We start from the raw sequence: 26,973 nt of genomic DNA, 5'->3' as shown, positions 1-26,973 counted from the left end.
GAGAAAGAATATTATATACATAACACTAACTATTTTTTTATATATATTGTTATTTTGTATATGTGATCTTGAAAAATTATTTTTGATCAAGAGACTTGAAAGTTATTTAAAACAAAGAGTTAGCATGCTCTTTTCAAAACTTTTAAATTAAATTTTTAAGTTTGGCTTGATTTTGTATTGCTATAATGAGAAGATTTTCTTGAAAATATACCTTAGAGTTATATATAAAAGCATTTTCTTGAGTGATAACTAGCTTCAATTAGATTGTCTAAAGTTATCAAGTGAATTTAGTTATTTACTGACTTTTTTAATTTGGCAAGCTGACCGAATTTTATGGGTATATTCACTGCAAATCCTCACGAGACTACAACTCCTCTACTTGGGTAATTTAGGGGTTTAAAGGCTTGTTGTATGCGCTAAATACAATCGCGATTCCTACAAAAGTGAGTTAGGATTTTTCTTTTTCTTTGTTTGCTAGAGGACTAGCAAAAGTTTAGGTGTAGGGGTATTTAACATATTTTTATTATAATTTTAGACCCTCATTATCTATTTTACATGAATAAATTTACCACTAATAATTATTTTTATCTTTAATTGCAGGTTAATCAAGAATAAAACCCAAGATCTCTTCTCTCAACAAAAACCCATAAATTAAATGAAGAACACAAGCAAGAGACAAAAAGCCCAAGCCCAGAATCAAGACTAGTAGCTTGTAAAAGCCGGAGAAAATAAAAAAATCAAATATGAAAAAAATGTATACAAGATTGTTGGCCGTAAAGAAACGACGATATCTCCCAATCTGGAAGGCGGAATTTAACTTATAATATATAAAAATCGCCTATCTCGACGAGACAAAGCCAGCCGTGAAGTCAAAGTTTTTATTAGAGCATCGATGTCAGATAGGGCTGAGCATGGTTCGGTCCAAACCGAAAAAACCGACCGAACCGAACCGAACCGACCCGAAAAAATCGGTTTTATGAGTAGGGTTGTTCGGGTCGGTTTGAAAATTTTTTAACCCGAACTGTGACGCCCCTGGGTTCACACAAGGCTGCAGTCCAAGGTGAAACCAAGAATGTCAAACCTGCCATGCACCACACCGTGCAATAACATGTTTCACCATCACAATTAACATCTATCTAGTAGAGTCAACAACTGGTGTAGGTACAAAACAGGTAAAAGATAATACAAGATATACTAATGGAATGATAACAATCATATAAATATCTCATCATCCCACATACAGAAATACATAGCCAAGATCTGATTAGATAAACTGGAATACTCAACAAGTCTCAAATACAAATATCTGACGAAAAGGAAATAAGGCACACAACCTTTACAACTTCTAGAACAAGACTCTATCAGGGCTGTGCCTGGCTGCAACTCAATGCAAAACTCCACCTCTCTCACTGGAGGTAATCCAGGTATATCCTGAAAGACATCCTCATACTCTGAGACAACTCTAGTCTCCAATAACTCAGCACCCTGATCCCGTCGCATCACCTCCTCGATGTACGCCAGAAATGACTCCGCAAGTCGGTTGCCCTGAGAGGTGGCTACAATCATCTCGGACCCGTCGGACGCTCGCAACCTGACTGTCTTCGCAAAGTAGTCAATGCTAACATGGTAGGAAGATAACCAATCCATACCAAGGATGACATCGAACTCGGACATATGAAACACTATCAAATCGACTATGAACTCCGACTCGTCTAAGCTGACGGTACACCTCCTACAAACGCTCTGCAGAAGCGATACCTCTCCTAAAGGGGTGGAAACAGATAAAAGGGGTGTCTAGAGGCTGAGCTGCAAGCTGGAGTCTAGCCATAAATGCATGCGATATGAAGGAATGCGACGATTCCGAATCGAAAAGAATACGGGTGGAAAAAGGGATTCACAAAGAACGTACCCTCCAAAACTGCTCCATTAGCTCCATGATCATGTGGGACTACTGCATACTTCTCTGTTGCTGGTGTTGGAGAATATGGGACAATCTGCCCCTGGGGAACCTCCTGAACTGCTAGAGCCTGCCCCTTAGTCTTCTGTTGCTGCTGAGTTGGACCATTTCCCTTCTGAGCTCTTGTTGGTGCACTGCAGCACTCTAATGCCTTGTGTCCGACCTTGCGACAGTTAAAACAAGATCCCCGGAACTTTTGCTGCTGACTTGCTCTCTAATCTTGTTGAGATCCCTTCTCATGAGGGCTCTGCTGATGCTGTTAGGATCCAATCAAGGGTCTCTTGTTCTTGCCCTTGTCTCCGGCGTGCCCTCTCTTAGCACTCCCTTCCTCGTCCTTCTGGAACTTAGTTGTCCCATTTTCTTGAGAAATGGCGGTTTCAGCTACTGGTGGCGGTGGTGTAATGTGATTCACCACAAGCTCCTCGATTGCTGCTATCCTAGCGACTAGGAGAGCCATAAGATCTACCAGGTACTGGGGAGCCTGCTGCGGCTCAGGTGGAGTTTGTTGTGGTTCAGCCTGTCCAGATATCTGAGTACGTGACATATCATATTCTGACATCTCTGCTCAAAAGAAAATAAGGGTTTAGGAGTCAAAATAGACCTCTATAAATAGCGTATCACAATACAATTTTCACAACATATAGTATTTGCACAAATACTTTAAACTTATACAAAAATAGTTGTCATAAAAAAAATTTCTCAAATTTTGAGATATACGCATATATCGTCCTCACTCATACTAGGAAATCCTTACGGACTCTATACATGAATCCTAGGAAACTCTATCCTAGCTCCACGACTCGACACAGGATGATCCTAAGGATACTGGAACTAGAGCTCTGATATCAACTGTGACGCCCCTGGGTTCACACAAGACTGCAGTCCAAGATGAAACCAAGAATGTCAAACCTGCCATGCACCACACCGTGTAATAACATGTTTCACCATCACAATTAACAACAGGTAAAAGATAATACAAGATATACTGATGGAATGATAACAGTCACATAAATATCTCATCATCCCACATATAGAAATACATAGCCAAGATCTGAGTAGATAAACTAGAATACTCAACAAGTCTCAAATACAAATATCTGACGAAAAGGAAATAAGGCACATAGCCTTTACAACTTCTAGAACAAGACTCCCAAATGTCTAAATAAAAATCTACTGTGGAACTCCAAAAAAAAATATAACTAAAGAGACGGGTGAAGCTAAAATGCATCGCCATCAGTCTACGACTCTCCGGGCTCCTGGATCGTTACCTGGAAGGGGGAGGGACAACGAGCGTCAAAGCGCTAGCGAGTAACATCACAACCAACCCCAAGGGAACAGGGCTCGTTGTATAAGAAAAATACAGTTAATATATAAGAGATCAAAAATCATTGATCTTACTAAAGAGGGTTTTAGTATTTAGAAATTTACAACACGAGCATAGGTACGTCGAGCGAAATAATCCAAACAAGGAAACCCTCATGTATATACCTTACATCTCAAATTGTAAACTCCTAAATACCAAACCCAAGGTTCTAGTGCAGTAATAATAATAAAAGAAATACGACGAACACTAGAGCATGAAAACAGTGTTGTGACATAGCCCACATGAGTATCATGTTATTACTTACATGAATATCATGTCAAAATCTACATAAGTGTCATGTCAAACTCACATGAGTGACATGTCAGAAAACGATTAAGTGTCCAAAACATAGACTATATAAATTAAACGTCCAACCCATAAACTGCATGAAGTAAACGTCCAACTCATGAACTGAAAATAACCGTTGTCCAACGCATGGACCGGATGTGACCGTTGTCCAACGCATGGACCGGATGTGACCGTTGTCCAACGCATGGACCGGATGGTAATGCATATCCAACACGAGGATTAAATAGCAATGCATGTCCAACACGAGGACTAAGTGGGAAGGGTGTCCAACATAAGGACTAAAAGGTAATGCTTGTCCAACACGAGGACTGAGATATACAGAAAAACCTACTTATATCAATCCACACTCAAATCAGTGTGTAAGTCCCCAATTTATACCCTCATGTAAAAAAATGATTTAACTCTTGTTTAGGCAATTTCAGATCTAGATCTTATTGATAAAAGTCCTTTGGTGAGCTTTTAAAGTTGAAAACATGATTCTCATAACATGTACCATATAGATCTACTATCTCTACAAGGAAATACAATTTTTGGCTCAATAAATTCAATAAAAACTCAAACTTTTCATGAAAACAAAAGGGGGTGGAGTTGGGCGAGAAGTTACTCGCCTGAGGGGTGTAGATGAACTCCCAAAAACAAGTGAGAATGATCCTCCTTCGCTGAACACCGATGGATCTCGCGTCGACTCCTCCAAAATCCTCCAAGAACGGATCTAGGGTTTGGGAGAGAAGAGGGGGGGCTGCTAGGGTTTGTAAAACATAAGAAAAGAGGTGATTTTCGTGATATAACATGTATATATATAGCAGCAAACCCGAAACCCGAAACCCGAAACCCGAAACTTGAAATTCAGTCTGACTAGGAATATTCTCTTCGGTAGTTTGGCTATAACTTTCTAATACGACCTCGGAATAAGGTGATCTAAGATTTGTTGGAAAGCTCTCTGAAAAGACCTACAACTTTGGTATTATACACTTTTCCAGATTCTTAATGAATCAGTAAGAAAAATATAGAAACTCTCAACTGAAAAACATAGAAACTCTCAACTGGTCAAAATTCCCAGATTCTCACTCTTGGCCTTTGTGCATGATTTGTGTATTTGTACTCACATATATACATATACTAGTTTTTACACACGTGCAATGCACGTAATTTAATACCATGATTAAGTATTTTTGGCTGTTTGTGCTCATTTTTTTCTTTAAACTCTTACAACCCGATTATTTTTTTATGTTTGTTTAAATGGGATACATCCAATTTAAATTTTCATGTTGATATTTGAATTGATAAAAAACAAATATAATTTAAAAATAATTTGAATTTTCATATTATTTTTGACCGATATGAAACTAAGCTTTATTTGAGAAAGTATAGCATTGCAAAGTGAAAAATATTAAAATAGTGTTATACAAGGAAGGTGAATATTTAAAACCAATATGGTAAAATGATTGATTTAAAATATATATATAAAAAATACCAAACAATTACACTTTTCTTTGCCAAGTTTTAAAATTTTAGCCCATTTTTGTGGTTTTGAACTTTGAGGGTGTGATTTATAATTTTTAAAATTTTGAAAGAGTTTTTAAAAAAATTTACTTTTAAGTTTGGTAGTTGTAAATTCTATGTTTCATGTGTTGGTGGTAATTTTTTAAATGTTAGTATATTTCTGTCTAAGGGTAATATCTTGAATTCATCTTATTTTATTTACAAATTTTAGAATTTTAGGGTGGCTTTTTAAAATTTGAACTTTTGAAGGTGTTTCTATAATTTTTGAGATATTAAGGGTGTTAATTAAAAAAAATTAAATTTAAATGTCAAAAAATTTAGGTGTATCATGGTAATCTCTTGAATTCATATGTGTTGTTTGTAAGTTTTAAAATTTTAGAATTTTGATGTGCTTGTCTGTAATTTAAACTTTTGAGGGTGTTTCTATAATTTTTGAGACCTTGAGGTGTTAACTGTAAATTTTAAATTCTTTGCAAACTGATGTTAATTTTTTAATTTCATATTTTTTATTTTAAGTTTTGAGACATTTGGATGAGTTTTATAATTTTGAACTTTTTAGCGTCTTTTCTGTAATTTTAAAACTTTTTATGATTTTTTTGCAATACTTCATATATTATAATATGTTATCTACTTGTAATTTCTTTATCTTAACAAACTAATATCATTTTTATGTTTTATATATTTTATTAATATTAGTTTTTTTAAATTGTTAAGCTAAACATGGTTCACATAGGATTAGGATAAGATATGATTATGATTAGGATAGATTAAGATATAAATAAAATATTCAAAATAGTGAAGGGTAATATTGGCCATTGAAAATTAGAATTTGATTATAGATAAGGTATTTCAAACTATAAATGGGTATATTCGTCTAAAAAAGATTTTCCGAACTCGTGCTTTTAAAGGAAGTATGATACATTGAATTGATCTCAAATCAGTTCCTAGCATACTCAAACATCATAATATATTATTTATAAATGTATAACATATTTATTATTATTTATCATAAAGTATTCAAATTTTCGAGGTTTTATCCGAACCGACCGAATATAGTGTAATACTACCCATTCTGATCTCAAACCTACCCAACCCGTCCCCAAAGAGTCAAAGACTCAAACCCTAAACTCATTTTCTGAATCATTATAGGTTAAAAATAATATCATTATATCAGTGTTTAATACTTCATAATCTCCTACTTTGTTGATATCTTTTTTCTTTAACACAGTTTATTGTTTGATAAGAAGTTTGATGAAGTTAGAACCGAACAAACCGAACTGAACCGCACCGAACCGACTTGCAATAGTTCGGTTCGGTTTTGAATTACAGACGGTTCGGTTCGGTTGTTCAAATTTTGGTAAAAACCGAATCGAACTGATAATCACATTTTAGTACAATTTTATACCCTCATTATCTATTTTATATGAATAAATATACCACAAATAATTGTTTTTATCTTTAATTGCAGGATAATGAAGAAGAAATCCCAAAAATCCCATCTCTCAACAAAGACCCTTGAATAAATGAAGAAATAAGAGAAATTCAAGAAGCCAAAAGAAATATTTGAATTTAAAAAAAAAACCCCAAAAGCCCAAATATCCCAAATGTCCATGGCAACTCATTTTTTTTCACAAGAGAATTTTCTCAAGCTTGAAAGCCCAAAGCCCATCAACAAAACACCCATGAGCTCTCATTTAATTGCTACTTAGAGAGTTGAATTTGCTCCATTGGGCCAGATTTTCATATGAAATGGTGCAGCTTTGATTTAAGCTTAGTTGGATTTGCATTTATCAAATGAAATGCTACAGCTTTGGATTTACTTCCATAAGGACCGGACTTGGAGAAAGTGCAGCTTTGATTTTTTTTTTTTTTTGACTTGGAGGCTAAAGAATTGGAGTGGGCCGGTGCTGCAACTTTCGATTTTGAAAAAAAACAAATCAAATGGGCCGGATTTTTCTGCATCTCTTCATCTTTTATTTTGAAAATCAAATGAGAACTCCAAGACCGGACTTGAGTGCTGCTGGTTTTTGAATGGGCCTCATAAATGGACTGCTGCATTTTCTTCTCCAAGACTGGGCCGGACTCTTGTCTTGGGGCTCAAGTTTGATCCAATGGCTCTCATTCACTGATGTTTACTATAAATAGGGGTAGAGAGTGAGGGGTTAGAGGTGTGAAAATTTTGTAAACTCCTTTTGGAGAGGAGGGCTACTCTTAATTGAGAAGGCCTTCCAAAATTGTAACTTTAGTTGCAATTAATAATAATAATTTTTTCACCACTTTAAATATTTCTTCTCTTTGTTGGATGATGAAGATGGAGATGAAGAATTATTTAGAGGTTTGCATTTTCTTTCCTTTTTCTCTTTTATTTCCTTTTTATTGCTTATTAGTGTAGATTTATTTCTATGCTTGTAGTTTAGATTTTATTTTCTTGTTAAATAGCCAAGAGGCTAGAACCCTCTTGCCTTAGATTTATTTCATGCTTATAGAATAGATTTAATTTCTTGCATTTAATTCTTGCAATTTTATTTTGTAGTTTAGATTTTGCACTTTATTTTGTAGTTAGATTTTAATTTCTTATACTATTCACCTTGAGGCTAGAACCCTCTTGGGTTTAGTTTTTCTTTTTGTTTATTTTTATTTTGTTTGATTCGCCTTTAGGCTAGAACCCTCTAGGGAATCACCCTTTTCTAAGAAGTGGGTTCAATTGTAGATTACCCATATCTATAATTGAATCCACCATCTTTAATTTCTTGCATTTTCTTTTATTCTTGAATTTTATTTTCTTTATTCTTGATTTTTATTTTCTTTTTCCTTCTTGCCTTATTGATCATATTCATTCTTTGTCACATCCACTCTCACTTATATCTCGTGCCGATTTACACACTATCACTTTCACTCTCTCAATCTCTTCACAATCACATTCACTTATCACTCCTACTTGTCACGCACACAACATAAGAACCAATTTTATATTTTCTCCTACAAAACACCTTCCTCGTGGGATTGATATCTTAAATACTATAACTTGACACGGTTGTGCACTTGCAACCTTTTTGGTACATGTTTATGCCGCATCAAGTTTTTGGCGCCGTTGCCGGGGCAGAAATAAAGTTGGGATGAGTTCCAGGTTGGAGAAAATGGATCATTTCTAGGGCGCTGAAATGCAGCGTTCATCTGTTCTAATGCATGGTTGTTTCCTAGAAGAGGACATTCCTCTGAAACGTGGGTAGGAGACTGACAGTTATGACATCCCGGGGCAGAAATATGATTGATTTGAGCCGGAGCTCGTTCCTTAACTTCTAAGGCTTCTAACCTCCGCAGAATCGTCGCCATCTTCGCTTCAGATGCAATGTTTGACTCCAAGGAAAGACCAATAGACTTAGATTGGGAAACAGATGAAACCCTGTCATCATAGTTTTCCCACTGCATTGTTTTCTCGCATAGACTCTCTAGGAATTCCCAAGCTTCATCGGCGTTTTTTCTCATAAAATCTCCCTGACACATCGATTCTAAAGATGTTTTTGAAGAATAGTCCAATCCTTCATATATGACTTGGCACAGTCGCCATTTTTCTAGACCGTGATGAGGACATTGGATTAAAAGATCTTTAAATCGGTCAAGGTATTTCCAGAATGGCTCTCCGGGACAATTTTGAAATTCTGAATGTTGTTCCTAAGCTTTACCGTTTTGTGAATAGGAAAAAATTTCTAATTTATCGGTAAGCTGTATAGCCATTTTTTAGCTTTGTCCTTAAGGGCAAATGGAATAAATCTAAGCTTAATCGCATCTTCGGTTAATTCTCTCATTTTTATCATAATACATACTTCCTCAAATTCCGAGATAAATATATATGCATCTTCTGTTTCATTACCTAGGAATTTGGGAAGCATGTTAATGAAATGCGGTCTAAGCTCGAAATTTGCTCCATTTACTTCGGGGAGTCTTATGCAAGATGGAATTGCATTTCTGGTGGGGTAACACATATCCTGAAGAACGGGCTGATTTGCCATTTCTTGGATTGGTTCAACACGGATTAAGCGATGAAAATTATCCCGAACCCAAAATTGCAGACACCAAAACAAGTATTTTTTTTTAAAGATAGAAAGAAAATTAGTTTTTTTTTAAGGAAAGAAAGAAAGAAAATTAGTTTTTTTTTAAGGAAAGAAAGAAAGAAAATTAGTTTTTTTTTTATGAGAAGCTAAAGAAAAAATCCTAACTAAAACAAATCAAGGCAATCACTTTTCAATCAATTCTAACTCTAGGGTTTAGCCTAACTCCACTAGACCAGCTCCTAACCAAAAATTCCTACAGTGAAAAGATTAAAGTTTTACCCAGGTAGTTAGCCAGGTAAGGATAGTACTAGAGGGTGATCAAAGATCAATTAAGTACCTCTTTTCTTGCGGAGCGCTTTACGCAACCCCTAAACCTTGCCTTAGACACCAACTATTCTGAGAAAACTTAAACCGTTCACTTAAGGATTTCTTGTTCCTTATTGAGCTCGAATCCTTAGGGGCTAACGTCTAATGAGTTTTAGAAGGCTAGGGTTTGTGAAGTGAGGAATTAGTGATTTGTGGGCTAAGAAAAGGGTGATGAAATCCCTTACCTTATCTTGATTGGGGTTTTGCCCTTAAGAATGATTTAAGTGTGTGCCAAATCAAGTGCTACAATCACTTTGGTGAATTTCTACACTATATGAAATGCAACCCTAGAAATTAAAAGCGACTAAAAAAGATGGTAAAAAGAAAATCTTTATATTTTTTAATTATGGTCAACAATAATCAAAAGTGAGAAGGGGAAAATTGTTTGAATTTATTATCTTGTTAGTTAATATCTAAGTGAAAGATGGATTTTATTATGGTCAATAATTTTTTTTTTAAATCCTAATTGTCTCTAATTGTGAAGCTAGCTAAAGAGGGTGGAATTGAAAACTAGAAAGAAGACTTACCCGACCCAAGGGAATTGCCTTTGAATGGTTCAGGAAACTGCCTGCGGGCTGTATCCAAAAGTGGGCGGATCTAGAGAGACTCTTCCTGTCAAGATTCTTTGAAGAGGATACAGAAGTCTCCATCCATACCCTTCTTGCTACTAAGCAGAAGAAGAGGGAGTCCGTCAAAGCCTATGTCAAAAGATTCCGATCCATGGCTCTCCGGTGTTCGTCAGGTATGACACAATCTACCTTAGTAGAGACCTGTCGACACAACTTGCAAACCGACCTCCTAGCCCGAATAGGAGTTGCAGAATGCCGTTCTTGGAGACAACTAATCTCTCAAGGCGAGCAGGCTCAAAAAATCATTGCCAGGATCAAAGCTGAAGAACAAAGTAGGCAGGATCAACCTGAGCAATCGGACCAAGCCCAATCTTCTCCAGAGCAATCGGACCAAGTCCAATCTCCTCAGTCAGAAGGGGAAGATACTACGGCCACTGAAGCTAATCCTCTTCAGTAGGATGCCGGGCCTCCAACAACTATCACGTTAACAATTACCTCTGATAGTCAAACTCATCAGATAATGGCCTACCTGGTGATGTGATTCTATTCCGACTTCATGGATAGTGCCCCACTAGGTGATGTGCCTTGTCTACCTCTTTTTTATTCCCCTGCTAAGTCTTCATCAAGACTGGGGGTTGGTTACTTGGAATCCACTGGATTAAGAGTAACGAATCTTTCACATCGTCGAGTTAACATTACACTTCTGACGATCATCATCCCCACAGAGTATGCATTCAGTTTGCATGCAACACAAATCCTGTCACGTTAACACTACACCTCTGACAAAAATCCACTTATCGACTCTCTCCAATAGAGCGATAAGTCCTCAAAATTGCTTCCATAGCAATATTATTCTTGTCACGTTAACAATACACCTCTGACAAAACCCACTTATCAATCCTCTCTCTCCAATAGAGCGATAAGTTCTCAAAATTGCTTCCATAGCAATATCTTTCTTGTCACGTTAACACTACACCTCTGACAAAAATCCACTTATCGACTCTCTCCAATAGAGCGATAAGTTCTCAAAATTGCTTCCATAGCAATATCTTTCTTGTCACGTTAACACTACACCTCTGACAAAATCCGCTTATCGACTCTCTTCAATGGAGCGATAGGTCCACAAACTCGTCAAGTTAACACCACACCTCTGACGACCAAATCAACTTATCGACTCTCTTCAATAGAGCGATAGGTCCATAAAATACTGTTATGTTAACATAACACCTCTAACAGTCAACCCCCCAATGAACTTGTTAATTCTTTCGGTGTTTCAAGCTACACAGGAAGAAATGACACCAAAAATCCATGCCTTCACGCATGGGGGACTTTATCTCGATCCCTAATTAGAGATAAGTCTGCATCTAACACATGCTGCCGGGTAGCATATTCCCGTAATAATAGCAAAGCCTACGTATTCAATATCGTAGCAGGTCGTTATTAATAACGCCAAAATTCATGCCTTACACGCATAGGGAATTTTATCCTTAATCCTAAGTAAGGATAAGTCAATGTCTAACACATGTTGCCGGGTAGCCTATTCCCGTAATAATAGCAAAAGCCTACGTATTCAATATCGTAGCACCAAAATCCATGCCTTACACGCATGGGGAATTTTATCCTGAATCCTAAGTAGGGATAAGTCAACGTCTAACATATGTTACCAGGTAGCCTATTCCCGTAATAATAGCAAAAACCTACGTATTCAATATCGTAGCACCAAAATCCATGCCTTACACGCATGGGGAATTTTATCCTGAATCCTAAGTAGGGATAAGTCAATGTCTAACACACGTTGCCGGTTAGTCTTTTACCGTGAAAAGGACATCAAAATCCATGCCTCACACGCATGGGGGACTTTATCTCGATCCCTAAATAGAGATAAGTCTACGCCTAACACGCGTTGTCGGTTAGTCTTTTCCCGTCAAAATGACAAAGTCTATGTATTCAAAATCATAGCATCAAGACTAAGAGAGTTCATTCTCTTAGCACAACGTTACATGTGGAACGGACCTAGATAATTCACATGCTAGCCCGACTCAAACGGTAGTCGGTAAAGGCTTATCAAATCCGTTGATGGCTGAGGGTTTGCCAAAAATCCTACGCACATTTGCAGGCCCATCAGCTTAATAGATGTGAGTCGAGACTTAAAACAGATGCGCCAAAGACAAGTCTCAAAGACTTAGTCAAAAATGCACGGAAGCCACTTCCATGTCTTAAGTCAAAACGTTGAGGTCAGACCCGCGATGCAAAAACCGAACGCCGAGGTCACACCCGGTTCGGATGGCCCCGTCTCGTCGAGATAGCCGATTTTCATATATAATTCGTCTAATTCCGACTTACGGTTTGAAAGTTATGACCTGTTCTTCGCAGCAAATTATGTTCTGAGGTCCGTCTGCAAGACTGGACTTCATCAGAACATTGGACTTAGCCTGAAGCCCGCCAAGCCCGCCTAAGGTTCGCCTCTGCATTACAGAGTCAAAGCGCACATGCTCAACTCTGCGTTTTCAACATCAAAACGCAGAGTTAATCGCTAAAACAGCACAACTGTGCGTTTTCAGCCTTTAAACAGGCTCAACTCTGCGTTTTCAATCTAGAAACGCAGAGTTAATCTTTAAAACAGCACAACTGTGCGTTTTCAGCCTTTAAACAGGCCAACTGTGCGTTTACAGGCCAACTGTGCGTTTATGGGCTCAACTGTGCGTTTACGGCTCAACTGTGCGTTTATGGGCTCAACTGTGCGTTTACGGCTCAACTGTGCGTTTATGGGCTCAACTGTGCGTTTTTAGCCTTAAACAGGTCAACTGTGCGTTTACAGGTCAACTGTGCGTTTATGGGCTCAACTGTGCGTTTTTAGCCTGAAACAGGCCAACTGTGTGTTTACAGGTCAACTGTGCGTTTATGGGCTCAACTGTGTGTTTTTAGCCTGAAACAGGCCAACTGTGTGTTTACAGGTCAACTGTGCGTTTATGGGCTCAACTGTGTGTTTTTAGCCTGAAACAGGCCAACTGTGTGTTTACAGGTCAACTGTGCGTTTATGGGCTCAACTGTGCGTTTTTAGCCTGAAACAGGCCAACTATGCGTTTACGGCTCAACTGTGCGTTTACAGGCCCAGCTGTGCGTTTTCAGCCTTAGCTGTGCGTTTTCAGCCTCAACTGTGCGTTTTCAGCCCAGCTGTGCGTTTTTCAGCTCCAGCTGTGCGTTTTCAGCCCCAGCTGTGCGTTTTTCAACCTCAACTGTGCGTTTCAGGTCCAGAAACGCACAGTTCGAGCCCAGAACGCTGTTTTCAGCGTTTAACTCGTTCAAGCACGATTTGAACGGTTCCAGAACCGTTTTCTCCCCAAGATTTTAGGGGATCACTACCCTATCATGGAGAGATTTATGGGGAGCAGTTAGACCCCATTAAACCCTCATTAAGGAGATATTTAAGGGGGCGGTTATACCCTTAACCCCCTATAAATACCTCAAAAACTCAACTGAGTTCGGATCCTCTTTTTTTGGAGGGGGGGAGCTGACTTTTTGGGGATCCTTGATCGAGCATCTTGCCGCGTTCTGCAGCAACAAGGAGTTTTGGAGACCAGCAACATGAGCTTCTTCCTTGGCTTATTAACCGAACTTTCGGTTCAAATCAACTCTTTTTCAAGAGTTCAAACTCGTTCAGAGTTATCAACTCGATCAGAGTTCAAAACTTGCTCTGCAAGTTCTTCTAAAACTCGTTCAGAGTTATCAACTCGTCAAGAGTTATTTCAAAACTTGCCACGCAAGTTCTCCACAGCATCAAATCGTGAGGAGAAGACCACGTTCCAGTGAATCAAGACGTTCGGATCGTCAACGAGAAGCAAACTCGACGCGAGCATTCGAGGGAGGCATCTCATCGCCACCGTGAAGAACCCAGAATTAAACAAAGGGGAGAATCAAATTCATTCTCCTCTCTTTTGTAATCAGAATCCAAATTGTAATTGATTTTGAGAGAAATACAAGTCAAATTTATCTTTCATTGTCTTTTTACTGCAAATTTCCATCAAACAACGACCATGGATACATGCGAACCGCATTGTCCCATCTACTTTGCATCAGGTCATGAAGTACGCCAATGACGAGGGCGAAGTCCGAACCCTGATTGCAGAAAAATACCCCTTACGAGGGGTGGAAAACTTCCATACCGACTCCGTCTTCTACTTGGAATCCCAAGAGAAAGAAGATGTAGACAGCGGTAATGAGGCTAACATCGAGCCAGATCCTGATGAAGATTGTCCTTGGGAGTTAAACTTTGATGTAATGGGTCAGGGTGAGAGTAATAATGATGTACCGAGTGAGGGCGAGTGGTGCATTAATGAAGATTTCCTTTAAGCGTACTTGTCTGATGTTTCTCCTAAAAATGAACAAATAGAGAATGATTCTAGTGCAGGTACCAACCAATGGCACGTACTGTGCGCAGAGGTGTCGCTCACTTTTCCTATCCAGTCATCCTTCACTTCAGATGAAGAAGTGGAGGACGCACATAAGGCTTTCTTCAAAGTCCCATCCAAAAGGAAAGGGCAGAAGCCGATCTGTTTTGGTAAAGTCAAACCCGAACAACTCAAACGAGGAAGTTCAGAGGAAGATGATGGAGTTCCCCAATTCCATTACCACGAGCCCGATTCTATATACTTAATGAAACGAATGGGGGTATAACTTTAATGAGAAACAGGGATTGAACTTCGGGAAAGGAAGACGAACCCCGATCCGAATGTCTCTCACTCCTGCAGGAAAACCTCCGGACTATTATCAAAAAACCGGAAGAGGTGTAGGTTACGTTACGCCTCCCCCTGCCTCGGAAAACGAAATCAGTAATTACCTGCGTCATGACCATTCATCCGGAACATCTTCATACGAGTCCGACGTCAGTGTTGGACCTTTCTTTAAAAGCTTGACTGTGAACATGGTTTCAACTAGTCATCCAGATGAAGACGCGGGGGGTGATGAGGGGTTAATTGAATCAACCAATGATCCTTAGATCAAACGTCTCAATATCTTGTGGGATATGCGATTCGAACAACGCGAACCACCCACTGAAGATAAAGTGGTCCAGGTTAATATGGGAGATGAACATGACCCTAAACCCATCTTCATAGCTGAAAACCTATCATCAGTCAAGAGAGAGGACCTTATATCCCTTATCCGAGAATATATAGATGTCTTCGCTTGGAATTATGAAGATATGCCTAGCGTTGACCCGAAGGTTGCTATGCACCGTCTCAACATCGATCCGGAGGCAAAACCCGTTAAACAACAACAACGCAGGTTTCGTCCAGAGATTATGGAATCAATTGAGTCAGAAGTTAAAAAGCTTATAGACTCAGGTTTTGTTAGGGAAGAGCAACACCCGGACTGGGTAGCCAACATTGTCCCAGTGCCCAAGAAAAACGGTAAGGTCCGGATATGCATCGACTTTCGTGACCTTAACGCAGCCTGTCCGAAAGAAGAATTCCCGCTTCCTATCATGGATGTTATGATTGACAACACCTGCGGATACGAAAGGATGTCTTTCATGGACGGATTCTCCGGGTACAATCAGATCAAGATGCACCCGAAAGACGAGAAACACACTGCTTTTAGAACACCACTGGGGGTGTATTGCTACACAGTGATGCCCTTCGGCCTGAAAAATGCAGGCGCAACTTATCAGCGTGCAATGAACACGATCTTTCACGAACACTTACGAAAGAAGATCGAGTGCTACGTTAATGATATAGCAGTAAAGAGCCAATGTAAAGACGATCATCTTGCAGATCTGAAGACAATGTTCGAAATCATGCGAGCACATCAGCTGAAGATGAACCCGACAAAATCATTCCTCGGAGTTTCAAGTGGAAAATTCCTGGGATTTATCGTTACTTCCAAAGGAATCTCCCTTGATCCAGAGAAAGTACGTGCCATCCAAGACATGCCACCTCCGAAGAATCTCAAAGAGCTCAGGGGTTTGTAAGGTAGACTGGCCTACATCCGAAGATTTATATCGAATCTTTCAGGGCGTTGCCAACCTTTCTCCAAGCTCATGAAGAAAAGAATATCCTTTGTTTGGGATGCAAAGTGTCAAAGAGCATTCGAAGAGATTAAAAGATATCTCACTCAACCGCCAGTGCTCGTGGCCCCGATATCAGGAAAGCCATTCCTGTTGTATGTGAGAGCCATGGACCATTCCCTTGGAGCTTTGTTGGCCCAGAACAACGATCAAGGTCAAGAGCAAGCCATCTACTACCTGAGCAGGACTATGATGGGAGCCGAACATCGGTACAATCCGGTCGAAAAAGAATGTCTCGCCTTGGTATTCGCAATTCAAAAGATGCGACATTACCTAGTGGGACAAACAATTCACGTCATCTCTAAAGTGAATCCCTTGAGAGTTCTGATGACAAAACCGTCATCTCTAAACTGCCGACTCGCCAAGTGGGCCATTCTCTTGTCACAATATGACATGCAATTCATGCCGCAAAAGGCGGTCAAGGGTCAAGCATTGGCAGACTTCTTAGCCGATCATCCAGTGACGGGAACATCAAAGTTGTATGAAGAATTGCCAGATGAAGTTGCTGAAACTTGCGTTACTCAAGAAACCACGCAGGTGTGGAAGTTGTTCTTCGACGGGGCATCCAGAGCGAATCCTCATGGAGCAATTACTGCAGGAGTGGTAATCTCTCCGAACGGCCATGTAATTCCCAGAGGATTCTCCTTAATCGAACCTTGCACTAACAACGTAGCCGAGTATAATGCTCTGCTATTGGGAATGCAATTTGCTGAAGAACTCAATGTTCGGCACCTTGAGGCTTACGGGGACTCCCAACTCATCGTTAATCAAGTCCGAGGAGAATACGAAGTTCGTCATGAGGATTTGATCCCGTATTACTTCGCAGTGCTAGAGCAAGCTCAAAAGTTCGAAGGATTCTTTATCGAATACGTACCACGAGCTCAGAATGCTTATGCAGATGCTCTAGCCTCCTTAGCAACCTCATTAGCATTGCCACCGAAGACTGAAACAACGATTCCAGTCGCGGGACGGAAACTATACTTTTCTAAAATTTCTATAGAAGAAAACTCAGACGAGACACCGACAGGAGAAGTCTGTACAACCTCTATGGAATTTGAATCCAGGGATTGGCGATTCCCGTATATCGACTATGCCGTATATGGAATTCTGCCAGAAGATCCTAAGGAAGCGGCCTCTATCAAACGAAAGGCCCTCCGATTCTATTACGACGCAGTCTCTCAAGTCCTGTATCGTAAATCGCATGATGAAGTTTTGCTTCGATGCCTCTCCCGGAAGGAAGCAAAAGAGGCCCTCAAGGAAGTTCACGACGGAATGTGCGGAGCTCATCAGCCCGGAGCTAAATTAGGAGACCGCCTCCGACGTATCGGCTATTATTGGCCAAAGATGTTTTCGGACGCGGTTGACTATGCTAAACGTTGTACGTCGTCTACCGTTTTGGAGTCCCGAGGCGAATAGTTCACGACAACGGGACACAATTCGTCAGTTCAGTTTTGGGTTCCAGAGATTTTGTGATAAATTCAGAATCCAAAGTGTTGCATCTACGGCTTATTATCCGCCAGCAAATGGTCTTGCAGAAGCCTTCAATAAAACCATAGTGAAGCTTCTCAAAAAGTTTGTTTCTAAAAGCCGGCGCGATTGGGATGAAAGACTGGGTGAATGTCTTTGGGCTTACCGCACTACGGTAAGGACCTCTACAAGAGCCACACCTTTTTCTTTGGTATACGGCTGCGAGGCTGTATTGCCATTGGAAATCCAGATCCCTTCTCTGAGAGTTGCTATCACAACTGGACTAACAGAAGAAGAAAATCATCAACGACGTCTGCAAGAACTTGAGGCCTTAGACGACAAGCGACTTCAAGCTCAACAACAGATCGAGTTATATCAAGCACGTATCTCTAAAGCCTATAACAAAAAGGTTAAGGAACGAACTTTCAAGAAAGGCGATTTAGTGTTAGCCAACAGACGACCCATGTTGATGACACACAAAACCAAAGGGAAGTTCAATCCTAAATGGGAAGGGCCCTTCGTAATAGAATCAGCCTATTCGAACGGAGCATATCGCCTCATCAATCAAGAAGGAGATAGGCTCATGATGCCGATTAATGGGAAGTTCCTTAAGAGATACTTCCCGTAAATCATGTAGCCCCCTAAACCCAGCTAAATCAGGCCGGGGGTTACCTATTCTTAGTGTAATTCTATCTTGTATTTCGTCATGTTAACACTACACCTCTGACGATTGTAATTTGATGGAATTATTCTAAATCAATAATAAAGAGAATTTTGATAGCATTAGCTCTATTTTCCATCACCTTGAACCAGGTTTCAGCAAAAGAGACGATAAAAGGCAAAACGATATCATTTTCATTCAATGTTGTTAATCTAAACACAAAATGATGATAAACAAAATGAAAAAGATACAAAATTCCTTAGCCAAGGACAGGACAAGATCTAAACATCAGGCCTCATTAACTTGAGGGTTTTTAGCCTAGACTTAAAGGCAGAAAGTTTCTTCCAGTGAGCTGCTCGGACTTGTTCCTCGATCTCCTTTCTGAGTTCTGCTTCAATAGGAGCGGCAGCAACAATATCTTTACGAGTCCGCTCAGCCGCGTGGAGTGTACGACAAAATTTCGTATAAATTTGGTCGCTTTGAAGCTCAAGCCCTTTTCTGACATCCTCATAGTGGGCCAATTGGGCCTTCTTCTGGTCCAACTCGGCCTCCAACCGAGCGATAGTTTCTTCAATGTCACGGATATCAGAAGCAACACGTTTGATTTTAGCATATGCTTTAGAGTGCTGCTTCCTTAAAGCTGATATGCGGGCCTTTTTATCAGACAGGTCCTTGCGAAGAGTCCCTGGGTGATGTGCCCGCGAGATTATCGCCAAGGAAAGAGCCGGCTCTACTTCAGAGTCTAGATTGGTGCGCTGTAGCTCCCTGAAAACTGCTAATTCTGTCATCAAAAGAGTGATTCCCCCTTGGCAGTGTTCAGTCCAGGATGCATCCCCTTTAGACTTGATGTCGTCCAAGCATTGGCTCAAGATGGATTCACAGTCTTCAAGAGAAGCCCTCTCAACACTGACAATATTAATAATTGTTTGCATCCAACGTTCCAGTTCATCAATTGATTTCTTCAGAGCCCTCGAGCGTGGAGGAGGAAGGGTTGGATAGATTGGACCCGTATGTTCATCCTACCCTCTTCAGCCCCATCGTCCTCAGGAATCGAAGGGATCGATTGGGGCATTTCGTCCTCTCCGTCAGTTAAACGCTCAACGAGCGCAGACTTCGTCGCGTCCTCCATTAACTTGGCCTTTTTGGAATTTTTGGCCACGACAGGTATTCGCTTACGAATTCTCCTGTCGTATTCACCTTGTTCAGCAGCAGAAAGAGCCTTCTTACCCGATCTTAAAGAACGAGGTTTAGGAACATGCTCTTCTGTAGGAATCTCCTCAGTTGTCTTTTCTTCGGGAGAATCATCAATTGGCCTTCCCTCTTCAATTCCCGTAGGAACCTCTTCTTCAGAAGGTTCTACGGTGGACAAGTCCTTAGGAGCTTCAACGGCTCCGGTCGCTTCCTGTTCACAAGATAGGTATTCTTCCATTCCTGGCAGACGAGTACTCGCAGAACCGCTCCATGAACGATACAATTCCCGAATCTCGTTTATACATGAAGTATAAACGTCATATTCCGGAATCTGAGAAGCTTCGGCAAACCACTGGCGGAAATCCATAATAGTAGAACAGCCAGGTGGTGAGTTGGGTAAAGTGAATTGCACATGGGTTCCCCCGGTGGAGAAGAAGTACCATGCACGAGCTCCTTCATACAAATTCCCAATCTGAGCTAACGCCGGGTTAGGATTACCAACATAGAGTTGGTCATACCCAAACTGTCTGGCGAACCGTGAAGGCATGTAAGGCTCGATTATGCACTTCTCCCACGAGCGATAGACCAGGTAGCCCAACCTGATCATAAGAAGCCAACTGAATATGCCCTCTTCCAAAGAAGGTGAGCCCTTAGCAAGCAAGTCCATAAAGCGAGCATCCTCCACGTCAGCTCCATCAAAATTAGGAGCGTAACAGAAAACCCGGTAATTGTCCTCCCGGGATAGAATTTGTCGAGCCCTGACTATATAAGAATTAGTCCACATGGCCGACTCCAGTCTCTGTACAAAAGGAATATAAGCATCATCGCCCTCATATGCTCCCTTCATCAATGAAGGGCAATGCAACACGAACCATGCCACTAAATATGTATACGGCATTGGTACACGTGGTTGAGGAGCTTTCCCAGCTTTCTTCTTAGCAGCTTTGACCCTCAAAGCGCTGAGAAGCTCTGAAGTCAATACCCTCAGGTCGTTCTGAATACAACCAACCATAGCAGTAAGGAGGCTCATAGGTCTCCCGTGTGCTAGCAAAACAGCTGGGTACACAACCTCAGCCAATATCGCCTCTATTGGTCTTGATGTGCTAGCAAAACAGCTGGGTACACAACCTCAGCCAATATCGCCTCTATTGGTCTTGACGGTACTACATACCGTTTCAACCAAATCATGAAGAAGCCTGCAAGTAGAGCCGTGTCAGAGATAGGAATTGTGGCTTGGTAGTGGAAACTTTCAAATTCGACACCAGCTTCAAAATCATCCTCGGCATGCTCTGTCTTATAGGTAGCACTGGAGGCCATAATTCGAGCTTTGGCATCCTTATGAGAGATAACAGCAACACGGGAAACGACTACATCTTTTCGGTTTAAATTCTGAAAGAGGTATTCCGCCCACGTGGTATGCATGATGCCCCCTCCACGCATCCCAAAGACTTGGGCACATATGTGGAAGTGGCACATCAATTCCCAGAAAGTAGTGTAAATTTCCGGGTGCGCCACTTTCAGTAGAGAAAGCTCCTCGGTGGTGGGGATGAACTCCTCATAGAGTGTTTTTCCGAGCGACAACCCCGATACTGCCTGCATCTCATGAAGAGCAAAACCTAACTCTCCTGCAGGCGTGAAGAATGTACAGCTGTCAGGGTTATATTTCTCCAACATAGCGAAGAAATTGTGAAGACTCTGCACGACTCCCCGTCCAGGAACTGTAAGACCCGATTGAGCGAGCGAGTCCTTAAGCTCCTCAAGAACAAAGTCAACCATGCGGGTCCACCAACCTCCTTCGCCAGAACAGACCCATCCAGGGGACCTGAACGTCTGGGTAGAGAATCCACCCTGAGTTGCAAGGAATTGGCGGATAAAAATGTTCGCTGGGCGTGGCATTTTCGGAACCAGCTCCTTCTTCTCAAACAAACCAGGTCTTAACCCCTTGAGTTGTCCTCCGATTTGTGTACGAGCTCGCCGACCAAATCCAAGTGACACATTCTCTTTCTCTTTGACAATGTCGAAGGTCAAACCCCGACGGCAACTCACATTCAAGAAATAGGAGAGCGTGTACATCCTCTTCATGTTTGGGAGGAATAAGAAGCGATTATCAGCTCTCCGCAGCAGCTTTGAATCTTCCACGTGTGTGAGATGGTCATCGACTGGTATGCGATCCCCAAATATGAATGTTGGTTTAGGAAACTGGGCATGACCAACAGGGGTCTCCAAGTCTAAGTCAGTTATAAAAATCCTAAGAGTAGAGCATTGAGGGAATTTGATCATTTTCGCTCTTTCCGGATCAGGAAAAATACACAATGGAATCCTGTTCTGAAGACTGAATAATTCATTCGGGTCAGGTCCACCAATATATCCGAAATGGTGTTCTCGTGAAAGCGGCACGTTTGGGAAAAGCACTGCACAATCAAAAGCAGAAGTTAGCAGTTAGAAGCGAGCTATCGACATAAAGACAGAGTCTGAAACACAAAGGGGTAAAGCCTTGTGTCAAAATCTCCAACGCGAAGGTCGAGCCTCGCGTCAGAAGTCTCCAACGTGAGGGTCGAACCTTTTGTTGAACAAGTTGAACGCGAGGGTCGAGACCCATTGGGTATCCCAACCCCGGGTTTTCATTGAACGAGTCATCTTCCTCGTTATCAAGAACCCATCTAGGGTTTTCAAAGAACTTGCCAAGGCAAGTTATTTCGGTCAGCACTCACCACGACAGGGAGGCCCCTGCGGCGGCGATGTCGACGACAAGGTTCTCGCATGGACAAGAACACCGCCGGCGTTCTCAGCCGACGGCATGTCGGAAGTCGCTTCAGCGACTTTCTTGGAGATCGAACTCATTCTCCGAGGCGCCATCGATGCAGTAGGTCGGAGGTAATTCCTTTGAACGAGGGAGACGAAGCTCGTCGGAGATCTTGCCGTAATCAAACGAGAGTTCTCGTTCTTGGAAATAGCTGAAAGTTTTGAAAGTCAAGTGACTTTTGACGTGACCATTCAGGTCTATTTATAACAGCCGTCAAGCTGTTAAGATGGCACGGGATTCTAGGAGTGAATCCCAACCATCTTCAAAACGCGAAGCTCACTATCGCGTTCAATTTCCCAAGTGCAAAGCTCAGGCTAGCGTCACGAAGGCCCGAACCTCGCGTTTCAAACATCAAACGCGAAGGTCACCTCAGCGTTGCAATTCTTCTAAATAAAGAATTTACACTTGTGTCTTCAAACACAACACTTTTTCCTCAAAGTCATGAGCCCTCTCAACAGAGTGTTAGTCAAAACCTCTGTATCTCTTCAGCAAAATCTAAATTCTCATTGGGTTAATACTACACCCCAGAATCCACTTATCAATTCTCATTAATAGAATGATAAGTCTCCAACTCATTGTCAATTTATTAGCTCTCCTCAGCAGAGCAATAAATAACCTGTTTTCAGTGGGATAACAAAATCCCTCAAAATCTTGTTCAAATTACAAGTATCATAATTCATCGCCCTGATGATAAAACACTTAGCAGTTCTCCCCAGTGAGACGCTATAATAATCTTTCCCCACAGTTGTTACGTTAAAATTACACCTCTGACAAAATCAACTTATCGATTCTCGTCAATAGAACGATAAGTCTTCAAAATTGCCCAGACCGCAATAATCCCCTGCCAAGTTGAAACTATACCTCTGGCACTTATAGATTTCTTTCAGTGTTCAAAGCAAGAAATAACACATGAAGAATTCTACTAGTCAACCCCATTATGGGAATATTCATCCTCGGCAGTTTAAAACTTTCTAGAGTTATCTTAAACGATAATAAAGAGAGTTTTCTACACCAGAACCATTGTGGAGATCTATTCTAAGTCAGGAATACATCTCAGGCATTTCTCGTGACTTGTATTTAAAATCAAAACATGATAAATGCAAGAAATAATGAGAAGTCAATATCACTTTTTATTCAGAAACCAAAAAGAAGTGATACAAAGCTGTTCTTAAGCAAAAGAATAGTACAAGTTCAAGTCAAAAGAAGCAAGCTGAGCTTTGGCATCAGAGAGCTTCTCCTCATGATTGGCTCGTACAACGGCCTCAGCCTTCCTACGCAGATCATCCTCAGTAAGTGCTACTTCAACGGCTGCCTCTTTCCTCGCTCTTTCAAGAGCCTGAGCTTCCGTGTGGTAGTTCAAAAGAGTATCTGTATTTTTGGCCCCAAGTATATTAACAATGGCTTCTTCACGAGAAAGCTGGGCCTTCAATCTTAGCACCTCCGCCTCAGCTTCGACAAGTTTCGTGCGAATGAGGTCCAAAGAAGCAGTTGAGAGCTCCAGTTCTTTTTGTCTCAGATCGCTCTGTTCCCGCAACTGCGTAACTTGAAGCTCTTTTTCAGCCAGGCCTCGCTCAATTGCCTCACGGCGAGTCACTTCCTCAACCTGGAAGTCAGCAAAAGTAGACACGATCTGTGTCTGAATGTCTTCGTGGCTGAGGGCTTCCAAATGTTTGAGCTGGGCTTCCAAGTGGGAAATAGCTTCCGAACAACGTTCAAAGCAATGGGCATTACCCACACTCTTGACCCCATTTAAGCCCGCTTCTAGAAGATACTTAAGAGAATCAAAGCGGCCTCGACCAGCTGTGACAACCTCAATTACCTACCTCACGAGACTGTTCAAGTAGCTCAAGGAAATATGGAGGAAGTCAGGAGCGTCCGCTGGACTGGAAAAAGCAATGGAAGACGACTCGACGACCCCAGAAGTGGACGCGCCGAAATATGGATTAACGAGCGATTTGGGTGTAGAAGTCGCGGAAGCAACTGAAACATTCAATTGCGAAGGGCTTGAAGTTAAATCCATCATTGCTCTCGCTGGAGACGCGCTTGGTCCAGCCTCCGTGGGCGTAAGCGAGATCTTCATCAAGGCTGAAGATGAAGCAGCTACGGTGGATGAGACAGGTAGGGCCTGCTCCTGCATAGGAGCTAACACCTGCACAAGTTGCTGTTCCGGAGGAGGAGTTGCGGCAGTAGTTTCAGGCAACGCTGCAGGTTAAGCAGTTGCCGTAGGAGAACCAGGTAAATGTTTCTCTTCTAAAGGAGCAGACACCTGCGCAGGTTCTTGCCCCGAAGCAGTAGCAACAGTGGTCCCTGGAGAAGGTGAACCTGCACGGAAAAATGGTCGGAACGCAGAAAACACATGCGGGATAAGTTGAAGAAAACTAGGCTTACCGGAGATGTGAAACGGTGTATAACCAGATACTTTATCAGAGGGAACCTTAGGAGCATCATCAAAAGTGGTGATGTCATCTATGGAATCATGCTCTTCATCGTCTTCACCACCACCAGACATGTTGCCAGCGTCAGCATCCTCATCACCTCTATCTTTGTCAGCTGCATCACCAATCGAGGAGTCTTCATAATCAACTCGCTCCTCATCATCCAGGGTAGCTGAGGGCTCAGTGAGACTTGCACCTGCAGCTGGTCTTTTCATAGGTCCCGTTGTAGGACTAGGCATTAAATCACCAGCTTGTGACATTAATGCTGAAGGAGAAGGAGATGGATTATCTTCAAGACCCCCTGGTTCCAATGCAGGAGACCTAGGAAGATCCATCACCGGAGCAGACTCTGCATCTGCAGCCATTAATTTATTTTCTTCGTCCTCGGGAGGATGATAAGAAGAAACTTCGCCCGATAGAGCTGGGCCATGAGAACGAAGTCCCGCTCTATGTGGTAGGCCAGCCACAGATGATTCCTGTGGTTCGTCATCTTCAACTGCTTTGATGGCATCAGCCATAAACTTGGACTTTTGTTGGCCTTTGGGGGGAACCAGAAGTTTCCGACGAATTTGCTTATCATATTTGCCGGCCTCATCTGCAGAGAGTTTTCTTTTCCCCGCCGCTCTTGTCACGGGAGGATCAACAACTCGTTGCTCTCCCTCTGGAACAGGCTCAGCTGTCTGTTCTTCTTCCTGTCCAATAGATTGATTCTCGATGGACAGAAACTCTTCGATCCCTTTCAAGCGGGATGTCTTGGACCCCTTCCTTAAATTATACATATGCCTAATGTCTTTCAGGCAAGATGTATTCAAGTTGTAGTTGGGAGTCTGAGAAGCGGCGTAATACCAATTACAGAAGCTGATGGAAGTATAGGAATTAGCAGTCTTGTGGGGAAGCTTGAAGAAGGCTTTGGTACAGCCTGCTACAGAATAATACCAAGCCCTGGCTCCTTCATATAAATTGCCTATGACTAAAAGTTGAGGACGAGGGTTCCCAACGTACAACTGATCATACCCAAATTGGCGAGCGAACCTATAGGGTTGGTAAGGCTCGATGAAGCATTTGACGCCTTGTCGGAAGATCAGGTAGCCTGGCCTGATGGAAAGAAGCCAATGGAAAACACCCCCGCTCAGCTGAGTGAATCCATTAGGACCTGTCGTATCCTGATATTCTGCTCCATAGACACCGCCCTCGAAATCAGGGAAACAGCGGTAGATATGGAAGTTGGTGTCTCGCGCAAGGATTTGGCGAATTCTAACCATGTAACCCCCCACCCATTTCGCAGATTCTAGTCGCTGCACAAATGGGATGAATGAGTCTTTCGGGGGAGAGGCTGCACTCATCAAAGGAGGACAGTGAAGCACGTACCAAGCCATCAAATAGGCATATGGCATTGGTACCCTGGGATTGGGAGTTTTGAAAGTCTTGTGACCCTCAGACTCCACCTCTGTAACACCAACAAAGTCAGAGGCCAACTCCCGCAATCCATACTGTAAGCAACCCACCATGGCGCTGAGGAGGCTCACAGGTCTCCCATGTGCCAAGAGAACAGCCGGGTAGACCACCTCAATAGCAAGGGCATCGACCGGCCTGGTAGAAACGACGCAACGCTTGAGCCACAGCATCAAGAATCCAGCCAGCAACGCCGCGTCGGAAATTGGAATCAGAGCTTGATAATGAAAGCTCTCAAACTCTGTGTGAGCCGGGAAAACATCTTCCTTGGCCTCGTTAGTGTAATGGGAGGTAGCGTCGTCAATACGAGCCTGAACCTCCTCCAAAGTACTGGCAGGCAAGCGGGTCACTGAAGCTCCCTTAGTGGTCAAGTTATGGAATAAATATTCCGCCCAAGACACTTGCTTAATACCGCCTCCACGGACCCCCGTCAGCTGCATGCAAATGTGGAAGTGACACATGACTTCCCAGAGAGTGGCATAAATTTCCGGACTGGTCTTCTTTAAAATCTGGAGTTCCGCCGAGCCCGGAACGAACTCTTCATACGGCAAATCCCCGAGAATAAGACCCGAGACTTCGTGCATCTCGTGAAGGGCGAAGCCTAGCTCCCCCACAGGGGTGAAGAAAGTGCAACTATCAGGATTATACTTCTCCAGTATGGAGAAGAAATGAAAGTGGCTCTGGACGATCCCAAATTCAGTAGCCCGCACAGGAACCAGCAACCCAGCTTGAGCGAGGGGAGCTTCTAATTCCTTCAGAACAAACTTGGTCATCTGGGCCC

The sequence above is a fragment of the Asparagus officinalis genome, chromosome 1, assembly GCF_001876935.1.
Source record: "Asparagus officinalis chromosome 1, Aspof.V1, whole genome shotgun sequence".
Taxonomy (NCBI): domain Eukaryota; kingdom Viridiplantae; phylum Streptophyta; class Magnoliopsida; order Asparagales; family Asparagaceae; genus Asparagus; species Asparagus officinalis.
The sequence above is the reverse complement of the archived record's forward strand: the minus strand, read 5'-3'. Positions refer to the sequence as shown.